Consider the following 14,145-nt stretch of genomic DNA (forward strand, 5'->3'; position numbering starts at 1 on the left):
GCTCTCAGGTACTCAGTCCCATCATAACACACTGTGAAACAACTCTAATTTATTCAACCATTGTAAGGCTTACTGGTAAACTGCATAGGAAGACTATCACTCCACCACATCATCAGCTTTCTCCTTCATCTCTGATATCACCTGGAAAAACATTAGTGCTGAACCTCATTGCTTCCATCCACTGCACAGAACTGATCAAAATTGTATTTACAAAACATGGAGAGATGGAGAAATAGCCCAAAGTAGTAGTGAGACTGGGTGCTTTCCCATTCCTTGCTGAAGTCTTTTTTGAGAGAACAGTGTAGTTACCTAGCATGACGTGATTGTGAAGGCAGAAACAGAACTTGAAAGTTCTGTATGGAAAGAACAAAACAGTACTAGTAACAAAGAAAAAAGTAGTAAATGCTCTGAAACCGTGTTGACCAATCACCTCAAGTACAGTGTAGTTTTCATGACAAAACAAAATAACAACAACAAAAAAAAAGGATGTAGAGAAAAAAAAAAAAAATGTTAATTAGGGAGTATACGAGTGTCATATACAGTAAAAGAGAAGTATAAGTTATCCTAAATTTATACAGATATTTTATCACAGGGCTAAACTGACCTTTGCACTCATTGTCATGGGATGTATAAGGAAGGACACCGATGCAGAGGCAAGCATAAAAAGAAACAGGCAGCTCTTCATTTATATAGTCTATTATTTTCTATATATTATAACATAAATATATATGAAGATTGGCTTGATGCTTCAAGAGAAGAAATATTTTTATGCCTTTCTTCAAAATACTCAGTATATTGAAAAGAAAACCAGAAAGATCCTTGATTTAGCCCTTGGCATGCTTTTGCTACATTTAGGCATTATCTTATTATTATTAGGATTCTAAGACCTTTGAAATGCCTCATTCAGGGTAGATGTTTTTTTGTTCTGATTGCACAGGATAATCTTAATAAATAGACATATTAATGTTCAAAAATGTTGTAAAATAGTAAAAACTGTATAGCAGTGAAGCTCTGTGATCTTTCAGGTTTACATACTCTTCTTCTTCTAATTCAGTGTTAGTAGGAAGGTCAAATTTTAACTGTCAGTTTTCTTCCTCATAGATTTGAAAGACATTTCTGTTGAGAGCCATGGGAGTGTGAAGTAGAGAAATTCTAGGCAGGAGGCAAGGCTGAGGAAGCAAACACCAAGAATCAACCACGTACCCCTAGGTGGTCTGTGTAAGTGCTCCCTGCATCATGATCATAGCTGCATTTCCAGGTATTCCACTAACAAACCCTCACTTCCCATCTGTTCTGGAAGCTTGTTTTCACCAGCAACTTTAATGTTTTCTGCACCAACATTTAATGGGAATGAGACGTTTTGTGTTCCTTCATTCATCTAGCAAAAAGCAAGACATAAAATGTATGAAATACTCCAAGTTCACAATGGAGGTATTTATTTATTTATTTATTTATGCCCAGCTCTTTTAAGTGTGAAGTGTTAAATGATTTATTTTCTGTAACCCCCACCCCAATAGTATCACAGTTTGTATTCCATATCTATTGAAATATCCTTTCCTTAGATTGGTTTCCAGTTTTATTCAAATCCAATAACGCTCCTACCTGGGAAGTCAGGAAAGAATAACTCACAGCAGGTAGGAATAAAGTACTATAATATCATTGTAAGGTGTATTTTGTTCAGGATGCCCAAGTAATTTAAGGTATGGTGAAATCAGTTCGATAGGTCAACTTTATAAACAAATCAGTTGTATCTACAGTTACACTTTACAATCAATTTCAGTATTTTTTTTTGCTTTAGGTGGGGGAAGGAAAGGACATGGGGAGTTGCAATCTTCTTTGAACTACAAGAATGGATTTCCGTTCTATTCTTGTTCACTATAAGTGCATTTCACTGTGCAGGCCTTTTGATAGCTTGGTAAAATGTTTCAGATCTGAACTCTATCACTTCATTGACTGAACTTTGCAATTTAAAACTAATGTGCTGTTCCACTGTCTAAAGGCACTCCTAATGGGCCATTTTAGCATTGTTTAGATGCCAGGTAATTTGTTACAACCCAAATTTCCTCTTCTATTTAATAGCTGAAAGTTAAATGCTTGCCATCAAAAAACAGTGGTCCGTTGAGCAGTGATCCATGTGAGAACAGTGAACCTATGTCTCTGCAAATTTGTTAGTCATCTATGAGGCAAAGCAAAGCTGACCTCGTAATGTCAAATCCCATTTAGAGCTGGTGAATAGGTTGGAAGGAAGGTATTTGATACCTTTTGAACAGTATTAAAAAATACACTGCTGTGCAGAAGGATGAAAGTCTCAGAAAATTAATGTAGAGATTCTGGCCTTTCCAAATAATTTATAGTTGATTTTTTTTTTTTTTTTTAAAGTTAATAAAGGCTGTGACTTCAGTAAACAGTTTCAGAGCAGGAATGCTTCAAGTGTTTAAAGCTGTAGCTTTGCCCTGTTGTTTGTGCCATTTTCTTTGAGTGGTCTTGAAATCTGATTAGTAGTTGCACTTTCTAACTTCAGTCAAACACAGTCACTTACATCTCTTTGCTAAAACACCAGGTTGAAATTGAAATGCTGTATATCTACCTACATTTTACTAAAAGACACAGGGTTATCGTGGTCTGTATTTTGCTTAAATTCTTCTTACTGACTGGCTAGAGGCTTCAGGATCATATAGGCACAGGCACTCACATTAAGCTGAGGCTGGTGCTCACTAGAATACAGCTCATGTGCACTACTCATGACTAGTCTTTCCACTTTCCTGCAGGGTGGCTGTGTTGTCCAGCTCCTTGTTAAAACAACTCAATTCCCTGAATGTATGATATGACACTTTAAGGGCTTCCAGTCTTTCATTTTTAAGGTCTGACTCTCAAAGCTTACAATTCATTGCATAATCTGCTAGATAAGTATCCACCTTATTTGGCTGAATTAATAGCTAGTGTTGCTGTTTTGGCATTACATTTTGCATATTAAGAATTATATTTTAAGGAATTTTGTTCAAACCTATATAACTAATTTAATTGCAAATCTGTTAGGTAATAAGGCTTTCACTTGTATGTCTTGCATAGGCTCTGAGCTAACACAAGAAAGATTTCTATCCACTCTCCTGCAAGAGTGTTGGTGCACCCTTTTAGACACAAATCTAGAAACATCCAAGGTAGGATTTGAAATCAAAATTAAGAGCTCTTTTGAAGGGCAGCAACAATCAATCTGACCTGTCATAGACCAGTGAAGATGGCCATTGCAGGGTATAATAGGATGCGACTGTGGTGGTTTTATGTGTTAACACATTTATGAGTTTGGGAAAAAAAAGATGACTGGACACTTCATTTGTGCCTAATGCAACTCCATGCATGTTCTCACCATTTGTGACCTCCTCATGTTGTTCCAGAATGTTACGCCTGAGATAGGTTGCCTTCTTCATCTCAGTATTTTTATTAGGCTTCTCCTGTGGCCAAATTCTACTTAATCTAATTATGCAGACTGTGAAGTATAATGCTTTCTGAGGAACTTGATGAGGAGCCAAAAAATGGCCCCCAATTAGACAGCTTGGTACGTATCTACCATGGAGATGAGACAGCATGTAAACTACCAGTATGCATTAATTATAATCTCTTCCCTTACCTTAAATTTTTGCAGCTTGCCAAGATTTTCCCCTAACTGTATTGTATTTTGCTTCTTGTGTGGGAAAGAAACAGTCATCTAGGTTTTGTTTGTGCCTAAGACTAAGGGTCTATCCCATAGAAACTAAAGAGAGATGGGCACAGACCAAAAAAGCTGATCCACAAGGACCTAATCAAGCTGGTGTATGCTTTTAGGATTCTTTTTCTTTCTCACTGAGTCATTGGTGGTTAAGGATGAGAGTGGGGAGCAATTAGTGTTTTCATAAAACTTAGACCTAGGGCTGAGGAGAGAGCAGGAAGCAATTTATCTGTGGTGAGTAAGCCTCAAGAGGCATAATTTCCTTGTTTGTGTTTCAGTTCAGATGAGTGCCATCCTGTTGTTTGTTTTATAAACTATTTAATAAACTGTAATGTTTATTAACAGTAATCCATTAAGATTGTATCCTATGAGACCTTTTTCTGTACAGTCAGTGCTCTGTGCTTCATCTAGGAACCCAGCTTTATTCTTGCTTTCGCATCCATTCAGAGACTTTAATGATTTTATGTGAACTTTCATACTGTTCTGCATAGGAAAAGAACGCTTAAAGGTGCTTAGGTACAACCTCTGCCAGCTCCATCTTTGCTGTACAGAAAAATAATAAAGTCTAAAATATTTGTATGGAAATCCTATATTCTAAAATTGTAGCAGCTGAATTTCTTTGCTATGAAGTGGAAAAATTAGTTGTGCAGTTACATGGTGTATTCGGGTGGGAAGTAGCACAGGTGGCCATAACAACTGCAAAGGGTTTATTATATAAAGCTCTGCTCATTTTTAATAAAATTGTCCTTGAAACCCAGCTAGACCAGAAATTAATAGGAGGCTTGCAATGATTTTTTCTCAGCAAAGCACTCTCAATTTTCACATGGTGAAAATGTCTTATCAGTGCATCTAAACTGAGTTTTATTTTAAAATACCGTTTTAATTAAAGTTTGCAATTCTGAGCCTGCTGCTAGTGCCTGATATCTTGCTAAAAGGTCACAGCACTGGTGGCATTAATGGTATGAGAATCTGATATAGGAGATTATGAAGGTTTGAATTGTGTTTCAGTGTGGGTTTATCATCAGGAGGGGCTACACCTGGTCCTCACTAAAGGCAGGCTTAGCGATGGAAAGGGAGGGTAGGGGTGCACTTGTTCCTTGCTTTAGTTGTAGTCACGGGCGTACCAGGCAATTTCCTAGAGCAGAAGTGTATGAGGAAGGGCCAATTGGCTGTCTGTAGTCTAAGCTGCTTCCTTTGAGGTTGGTGGGGCTCCAGCAGCCCTCTGTATAGCTGCTGCAGTGGCATGGTGGAGTTTAGTTGGGGCAGGGTGGGGATAGTGACAGCTGGCCAGGCATGCTCTTACCTCTGGAAATGGAGACGAAGTGTCCTCCTCCCTTTCCAGGCTCCATACCTTTTTCTGAGCTGTCCCTACCAAGAACAGTATCTGCTTGATGGGGCTCGTGACCTTAATTCTTCAAATGACAATAGTGACTTTGCCTATGCTTCTGGAAAGCCTTGAAGCATCTTGATCCAGTTGTACCTTGAAATGTAAATCAGAGGAACCTATAGCTGCAGCACTGCAGCTGACTGTGGTGCAGGGTGACAGCAGAGCAGCAGACATCTGCTGGAGGAAAGATGAGCTGTGACAGTTCTCAGAGTGACATTGCAGGGAGATGAAAAGGAGAAGATTTCATCTGGGAGCTTTGTAAGGACCTTGCAAAGGAAAGGTAGAGACATATGCTGTATTGTGCAGGGCTGCTGTTATTGTCTTCTGAGCTCCTGAAACAGAACAGCATTCTTCCTGGTGAAGAAGTTGTGGAGAATGTCTGAAGAAGTAAAACAGGGTTATGAACTCTTCATGGCAATCCGTGTAACTGTGGCATTGACTGAGTCCGTAACCTAGAGCTGCTGCTGTGCAAGGGTAGGAAAAGGACCAGGACTGCAAATTCCCAGGTATGACAGTGTGGTAGGTTATGAGAACTTCAGAGCTGAGGTCCTCCAGCTGTATGCAAACAATCCCAAGGATAGATTCAGCACAGCTGTATTAACTCTCTGGTCAAAACTGTAAATTACTATTACTTTAAAAATATATTGGCCCAATGAAGCCTGAAACAAAGTGTAAAGTATTACCATTGCCCAGAGGGATCTGGCATATAATGACCACCAAAAGTAGAAATGGTCATTTGCAAGTGGAAAAGAAACCAGGGTTCCGATAGTCAAAGGCACACACTTCAGAACATCTGCCAGATAAGCAGAGGCACAAAATCCAGCATCTGTTTATACATGTTTAGGTGTTGGGTTTTATTGTTATGTTCTTTTCAAATTTCTCTTTAGTCTTGGATAAAATGAAGCCTCTTTGCCAAAGCTACTGCTGAGGGTGAGATTCTGAAGAAAGTAGGACTAATAAAGGTATTTGAGAAAGCATATCTCTAAACTTGCATTATCAATATGAAATTAAGTTATTAATAACAGGTATAGCAGGGTTTCTTAAATGTACAGAGATTCCAAACATGTTTCAGGAAAAAAAAAAAAAAAGGAAAAAAAGTTAAAAAAAGTGGTACCTTTAAAAGGGTTTAATTTAGGAATGGAAAATCTAATCCATGTCCTCAGTCATACTGAGGAAACTGCTATGCCAAAAATACCTTCAGCAGTTAAAAGTGCCTATACAGTGAGATAAGATAAAAAAGGCCTTTGTCTGTTTACTTTTCCTTTATATTAACGAAACAGTTATTGTTATGAACTATTGTTGTTGTTTCCCTGAAGTAACCTTTCTGTAAGAAATAAACCAAACTTATTAGTTTGAAGCACTTTCAAATGAATATGTTTATGGAAATCTGTAGTGAGAAACAGGCTACAGGTCAAGGTGATACCAAAAAGGACTTCTGTCAGGCAAAGAAACCTGGCAGATTAGGTTAAATTAGTGTGCTGCCAAAATGGGAGGGAAGCAAAGGTCTTTTTACCTAAGACAGCTTTAGAGGGGCAATAACCACCCTGGGATGAGATGGCTAAACCGTGGGACATAATTCATCTGGTACTAATGAGCTTTTGGCTGCTTCAGAATAGGTGATTCAGCAAAGGGTGTCGCAGAGATTAGCTGACTACAGTTAGCAAGTTGCCTTTATGTTTTGGATATTCTTTATTATGCTGACTGCTATTAGGGTTGTATTTGGCTGAGGAACTCGGAGGAAGTGGAAAACCACTGTTCTAAGAAGATCTTTGTGCAGAGATTTGTGTTAGAGTTTCAAAGCCAAGCAATAGATCTTAGAAACCACATGAGTTTTTCAACACAGCTTTTGTGTTGCCCAGAACCCAGAAAACTGACCTGAATATAATGACTTTTGAGAAAAGTAAAGACTAAAGATCTTTCAGTTTCCTCATTAAAATCTTCACATTATTTAAAAAGATATTCTAAGACAGCAAGTTGCTGTTTTGTATTTCAGCCTTCCTCTTAGACTGGGGCCTTTGAAAAGTTTATTCTCTCAAGTAGAGCAAAAAATGCTAGGACTTGATTGCTGCAGGTAACAAAGCAAATCCGGGAATTAAATCCAGGCTGCTTTATTCTCCCACCTAGATTCAGCCTGAGGATGATGTTTTTGGCTAGTAACAGGCTACTCCATACTGGAGTGTAACACATAGTCACAAACAGTTCTTATGCTTATGAAAAAAAAATATATATATATAATCCCTGATAAGAGTCTCCATATGCCTTGTCCTTTTAAAAACAAAATTAACCACTGGAAGAGGCTTTGCATGTAAATTCAGTTCTCTTCAGGTTTCAAAGCTAATCAAAATAGATGCAACTTTCTTCTAAAGAATATGCAAACTACTTGGTCAAACATCCTTCAGCCTCTAAGTTTATCACCAGTCTGACGTCAGTCTGGAAATCCCAACTTTCTCAAGAGATGATAAATGTTATCTGCCAATCTCTTCCACTGAATAAACTCTGTTTGATCTGCATTAATCACACTTGGCAGGAGCTGTTCAAGCCTGCTAGCAGCAATCCTGGTGAACAGCTTGGCATCATTGCTTAATAATGAAGTGGAACAGTATGAAAAACAACATGAAGGAGCCTTCTTTTCATTCCCACCCCAAAGTTAATGAAACACACATTAAAGTGAATAGTTTAAAATATTCAATATATCTGAAAGTGTCTTGTTGTAATCATACTATTATTCTCAAGGGCAAAAAATATCCCTCTTTTTTTACATTTCTTCTATAAAACCATCTGCCACAGGTGCACAGAACTGAGAAATACCAGGTACTTCTATAATTTTCTGAACTTTTCACAATTTTAATAAATAAGCATTCAGTTTTCTGAATTAGTCTTCACAAATTTTGCCCAAGGATCTTTTTATCATTATCACTTTTCACTCTAACACTGTCACTCAGCTCTTCCTATGATTTTTGTCAGTAGAGAGAAGGGGTCAGAGATAGATTTGTACATCATTTCAGTCCAACAAAACCTGTTGTGAAGGACTTTCCTGGTATGTAAGTGGTGAGTGGAATGAGTGATGAGTATTTCTATAAAAACACTGAGTCTGGTTGCAAGTTCTCATCCAGAAAATGCTTCAAAATGTCTTTTGGTAACTTCACCTGAGCCTGTGGATGCACTATACTCAGTGAAACTGTAAACACAAGAAAAGTAAAGCACAGAAATAAGGCATAGGTGGAAAGAGCTATTAGAGTATCTAGGGTGGGCGAGAAATGAACTCCCCTGGGGTTACACAGAACCTGCTGTGGTTTAGAATGTGGCTTAGAATGTGGAAAGAGAAAGAAAGAAAGAGAAAAGGGAGTGAAATGTAACAAGTGGAGCCATGCCATTGGAAAATTAAGTGGAAGAATGATGGAAAAACAAAGAATGGAGAAGACAGTGAAAGACATGAGTTTTAATATTTAGTTTATACATTGCCAGATGGAGAAAGCAATACTATAAAAAAAAGCGGAAAGATTTTCTTCCAAAAAAAAAGTCTGTGACCTCTCATATAATTTCTGAGAATTTCTGGTGTGCAGAGTACAGGCAGCAATGACTTGCAGTGTTTTACTGAGAAATCTCACGTGGAGAAAAACAAAACAAAACAAAAGAGCATTGGTAAAATAAGCACTATTGACAAAAGGAAAAATAAAAAATACCCAACAACTCCAACAAACATTTCCCCCCTTAAACAGATACTAGGCTTATGTATTTCCATGTTAGCAGAATGTAGAGATAATGGTTTGTATTGTAACCTCAGGTACAGCTGAGGTTATGAATGTGTACTTAGTGGACTCACCTTGTCATAGGTTAAGCCTCAGCTTTTTGAGACTAAAAGACAACTTATACACAGGTTTTTGGAGGCATCATCATTTTGTGATCCTCTTCTTCTCTATGGTTATTTTCTTAAATTTTAATTTCTTGTTAGCTGATATTATTTTAAATAAACCAATTATTTTAAAAAAGCATATATCTCTCAAGTAGATTTTCATATTTCTCTCAACAGATTCAGTGAATCCATGCTGTTTATGTATACACTTATTTTTCTAGCCTTTATATAAATTGTTGCAATTATTTTTCTAAATAAAAACTGTGATCTTAATTCTGAGAGACAAATATGCTATGAAATCATTTAACAATTCAGTTAAAATAAGAATCTTCCTATTTTTTCAAGAGTTTGTTGCATTGCACATAAGTTAACTACAGACTTGAAATCCTTAGGATAAATAAAGAAATAAATGAAGACATTAGCATGACATAAGAAATTAGAATGATATATGACACTTTCTGAAGTTTGTGGTTTCAGACAGTGATGAAATCAAGAAGGAATAAATGAAATCATCGTGTTTGGACAAATGTGTCTGAATACATGTATTTACGCTTTATGCTGATCATAGACACAAGGTTGATTCTTAAAACTATATATATGCAGAAATGTAAATCTTCAGGCAAAGCAGTATGTTCTCTTCTGGTTTACCCTGTACTTGGTGGTATACCACACGCTCAGTAGCTTGAAGAAGTCTGCACTAAAATGTATTGTGTAAAATATACACCTATCATTTTACTAGTCAGAATCAATAAATTAAATTGTTGTAACTGAGATTTTTACAGGATATTCTTTTGCTGTCATCATGGGTATACAGTTCTTCAGTCCACATCCTTATCAATTGATAGGTCTTTATTACAGGTAAAGGTTAATCAATGAAATTTCAAAAAGACCCTATATACTAGACACTTGGAAATCTATGAAAGTATTTTATTAATTATTAGCATATCAAAAGATTTCCAGTTACCAGTAACACACGTTTTCTTTCTTGCACATGCATATACACAAGTCTCTCATTAAGTTCAAGTGATTTGCTGCATAATTATTTATCTATGAATTCACTTTTAGCTATCCCTCCAAATAACCTATGTTTCTAATTTTGATTAATCTAGAATTACTATAACCAAATGGCAATACAACCAATGGCTTTAGATTATAACTCATAATATGTTAATTCAAATTGCTCTCCCTTGTCTAAGAGGCTGTCAATTTAATGAGACATCACAAATCACGTGCTATCTGAAAAAAATTCTCTCAGCTATAATTGCTCAGAGTATGAACTCTGTATTTAGGCTGTATTTTTGCCACATACATAGCATTTTTAAAGAGATGTTGACTTTTACTCTCTCAACAGGCTAGAAATTCTTTCTTAACATAAGGGCAAAAAATAGGAATTGCTTCTAACCTTCTAGAGAATACAGACTAAAATCTTTACTTATTTTTGAAAAATCAAGGTTCCACTCTCTAAGAATCAGTTAATTTAATTGATAACAAGGCAATGTTAGTTACTTTATGTCTTGGTACTAGGGCATCATCTTACATGCACATAAAAACTGGCAAAGACCACTTTCTTTTCCTCTGCTATTCAAAGGAGCTTTTACTAATGTCTCTATTGAAAATTGAAAATAACCAAACAAAAGAGAAAGAATATATAAAAGAGAAAGAAGAAAGAAGAGAATGAAAGAAGAGAATGAAGATTACAAAAGAAGAATCTAACAGATACAAATGTACGGGGGAAAAACAAAGAAGCAAACAACAAAAAACTACCACTATAGTTAAAATTTTCAAAAGCATCTTATTCCCAGGTTCACAATTGCCAGACTTAACTGAATTGAAATTGACATTCATCTCCTGGAATACCTGCTCTCAAATATTTTTTAAACTGTAAAAGTAGCTGATACCCAAGGACTTTGTTGTTGTTGTTGCAAGTATCCTGTAATCTCAGTTCTCTCCACCCATGTTTTCGTGGAAAAGGATAATTTATGAGGAGTGAAGCCATTTTACTTAGATTTTTGATTTTGTTTTTGAAGATTAAAGGACTTGTTACTGTTCAAAAGTGAAGTTTCAGTGCCCTGGAGGGGGGAAAAAAAAAAAAAAAAAAAAAGTCTGCTTAGAAATTTAGATCCTATTCCATGAGGTGAAATATCTAAAAACAAACAAACAAACAAACAAACAAAAAAACCTGCTATCTATTACACTTGAAAACTTGGATATTATTAGCAAGATTGAAGTCTTTCTTTCAAAAAGAGGTAAGTTTTAATAGTCTTATATTTGTACCACAGTGAAAATGGTTATTATTTGTTATTTAATTGTCTTACCAATCCAAAATGAGAATATTAAGCTCTCTTCTGTCTACTTTCCAAAATGTCTTGTCATTGCAAAATAGTCAGGATTGTGAAGCACCTGGAGATCAGAAGGTGATCTTAGGATAATGAACAATTAATGTATGTTTGCTGAATAGATTAATTTGATAAAGATTTGCTGAATAGATTAATTTGATAAAGACTACCATTATGGAGATGAAATGATGGAAGTGTTCTTCCTAAAATGGCTTATGAGCTGCACAACTAAGGCCAGCTGTGCTCTTGGGGTAAATGTACTTACCTTGTCAACAGAAGAAACTAGTCATTCTCAGGGAAAGATGAAAGCTATGTACCCTGATTTTTCTTCCTGTAGAGATTTAACTCTCTAGGTAACCTGCCTAGTCTCTCTTCTCACCTAATTTTTTTTTTCCTTAAGTCATAGCAAAGTTTTGACGTTGGTGTTCAGTAATGCTAGCTGTGTTATGAACACTCTTTGTTTGTAGCAACCATGGTAGTATTTTTACTGTAAAGTTATCTAGAACTGCTGACAGCAATTCTAAGTGTAAACAACTAAACAAACAGGTCTGATCAGAATCATGGCAGATTCATACTTGTCTTCCAAGTAGCTGACAATGACTTAACTTTTTCCAAGCAAATGACATCTTTCATTGAGACAAAAGACTATTAGAGTATCTGAAGTGATGTGAGAACCTTTAAAATGACAAGATACAACACAGTAAGGTATATAGTAATTTTGTCACTTTAAAACAAATCCAGATTCAAAACTAAAAGATTATATTTGAAATAATTTATCAAATTAGATCACATATGATGCAATTAAAACTAATCAAGTGTTATCTGACTTGAGGAACAGATATAAGCTGTTTGAACATGTAGGAATGAGTCTGAGAGGCTTAGTTTTGGACTATTATTAGAGAAGAAGCAATTGTACTAAACCAAATGTATTCAGAAACAACAATGGTCAACATTAATCTTGATAATTAGAAACTACTACTTTTTTTTTTTTTTTTTTTGAGATTCAAGTAGAGTGAGCAACACCCAGGAATACTATTTCTTTTTTTTTTTTTTTTTTTTGACATAGGCAAAAAGCTGTATTTCTATTTAAACAGTGCAAGTTATATTATTGAATCTAGAATGTCGATGGAGGTGGGTTTGAACATGTGTACATGTTCAGTTTTAGTTTTCTTTTTAATACAAGATTCAATTATCTCTTGTCTTAACTGTAACATATTGGGTCTTCCTTGGAATAAGTTTGTACTTGTACTCAAGAAAAAAAAATGTCACCGCAATTTGTCAAGGTTCTGATGGTGAATAGTGGGATCTGCCTTGGCAGTGTTACAATCTGTGTAAAGATGCTTGCCAAACAGATAGGATATCATCACCAGTTCACGTATCCCAGTCAACACATAGGCTCTTTAAGGACCTTGGTTACTATTTCATCAAAGAGCTGATTTGATTGTTTATCACTAGGAACTCTCATAATGTATATTCCTCTGTTTCTGCTTATGGGGTTTTCAAACACCTCACAATTTTCTAGAGATACACTAGACAGGTATTTGTAAGTCAAGTCCATTATTTACTTTGCTGTGGACTTTGAGATCCACCTCTATCATTATTTATCCCATCAGGTGATGTTTTTCTCCAAGGATTTTTCAAAATAGGACCAGTCCAGAGAAGAAAAACTTTTTGCAAGTTCAGGGTTAATAGTATTAACAACCTGCAGGGTTTCTTCCAGAGCATCTCACTGAGGCATCTGACCACTAGCAATCACCTCTCTGTGGCCTTCAGCCCTTGCTTTGTAGATGGGTTCATGGATTAAGCCCTCTTGCTACAATCAGTTTAACAGCTCTGACTTTAGCTTCTGATTTGCAGGTACTGTTGTTTCTTAGGGCACCGACGGAATTAATGACAGCCTTCATAAACCACAACATTGTTTTATCCTGTAAACAAAATAACTGCAAGGAAAAAAAAAATGAAGCTGTGAATTAGATGAATAAATGAACATCACAACTATGCATGCTACATATCACACAATATCTATCAGAGAAGTAAGACCTTGTTTGATAAAACCATGTTCCTACTTTTTTTTTTTTTTTAAGGTATGTGTTCAGCCTTGAGCTCATGGATAATTGTTTACAACACATCTAATCTCTTCTTAAAAAATAAATAAAATAAAAAGTTGCTGTTTGCACTTTGACTATGGAAGGAAAGAGAAAGAAGAAAGCAGAAAGGTTAGAAGTTCTTAGCATCCAGATGATGTCCTTTCAGAAAGTTTGTATCAATTACTTATTTGTTCACTATATAATACATAAATTATGAACTGTATTAATGTAACAGGATGTAACAGGGTTGTTGTTTTTTTTTGTTTGTTTGGAACTTTCTATTTTAATGACTTCACATGATCAGTAATGGCTACTGTACAAGCAGTCAAGGCTGAACAAGCCACAGACTGATTCATCCCTTCTAGCGTTAAAGTCTTTGTACTAGTAGCAGTGGATACACAAAAATTCCATGTTTAAATGCATATGTGAAAAATGAAAAAAATAAAATAAAAATCAATGTAATTGTACCTGAGGTTTTTAATAGACAATAAAAGGAGCATACATTTGTTATTGACTGAGGAAGGAAAGTTAAATGCTCTGCTATCTGGGGATTTTATCAAGCAGAAGTTTGAAATATTCTCAAAATGAAAGTGAGCAGACTGATCCATATGTTGACAGAGAGAATGATTTGAATGGCTTTAAAGTAAATTTGCTACAGTTGGTTCTGAGAGAGTACTGGTCATCATAACCTTGGGGGTAGGAAAGGTGTAATTGCCTTCCTGCAATGACAGGTAGGGTTCATATAGGAATACTTCTTAAAAAGACAAGTGAAGCATCCA

The 14,145-nt window shown here is 35.9% G+C and overlaps 1 long non-coding RNA gene across 2 annotated transcripts in view; it reads left to right on the forward strand.

Moving 5' to 3' along the window:
* Positions 1–13,885, forward strand: part of LOC311441129 — a 145,713-nt gene extending 131,828 nt beyond the window's left edge. The window contains exons 4-5 of one of the 2 annotated variants that reach the window (XR_014695817.1): positions 1,102–1,258; positions 13,364–13,885. This is a non-coding gene — a long non-coding RNA (uncharacterized lncRNA). The remainder of the gene's footprint in view (positions 1–1,101; positions 1,259–13,363) is intronic. The other variant, XR_014695818.1, reaches the window with a different exon arrangement.
* The last annotated feature ends 260 nt before the right edge of the window (positions 13,886–14,145 follow it).

The sequence above is a fragment of the Aythya ferina genome (genome assembly GCF_964211825.1).
Source record: "Aythya ferina genome assembly, chromosome: 1".
Lineage (NCBI taxonomy): Eukaryota > Metazoa > Chordata > Aves > Anseriformes > Anatidae > Aythya > Aythya ferina.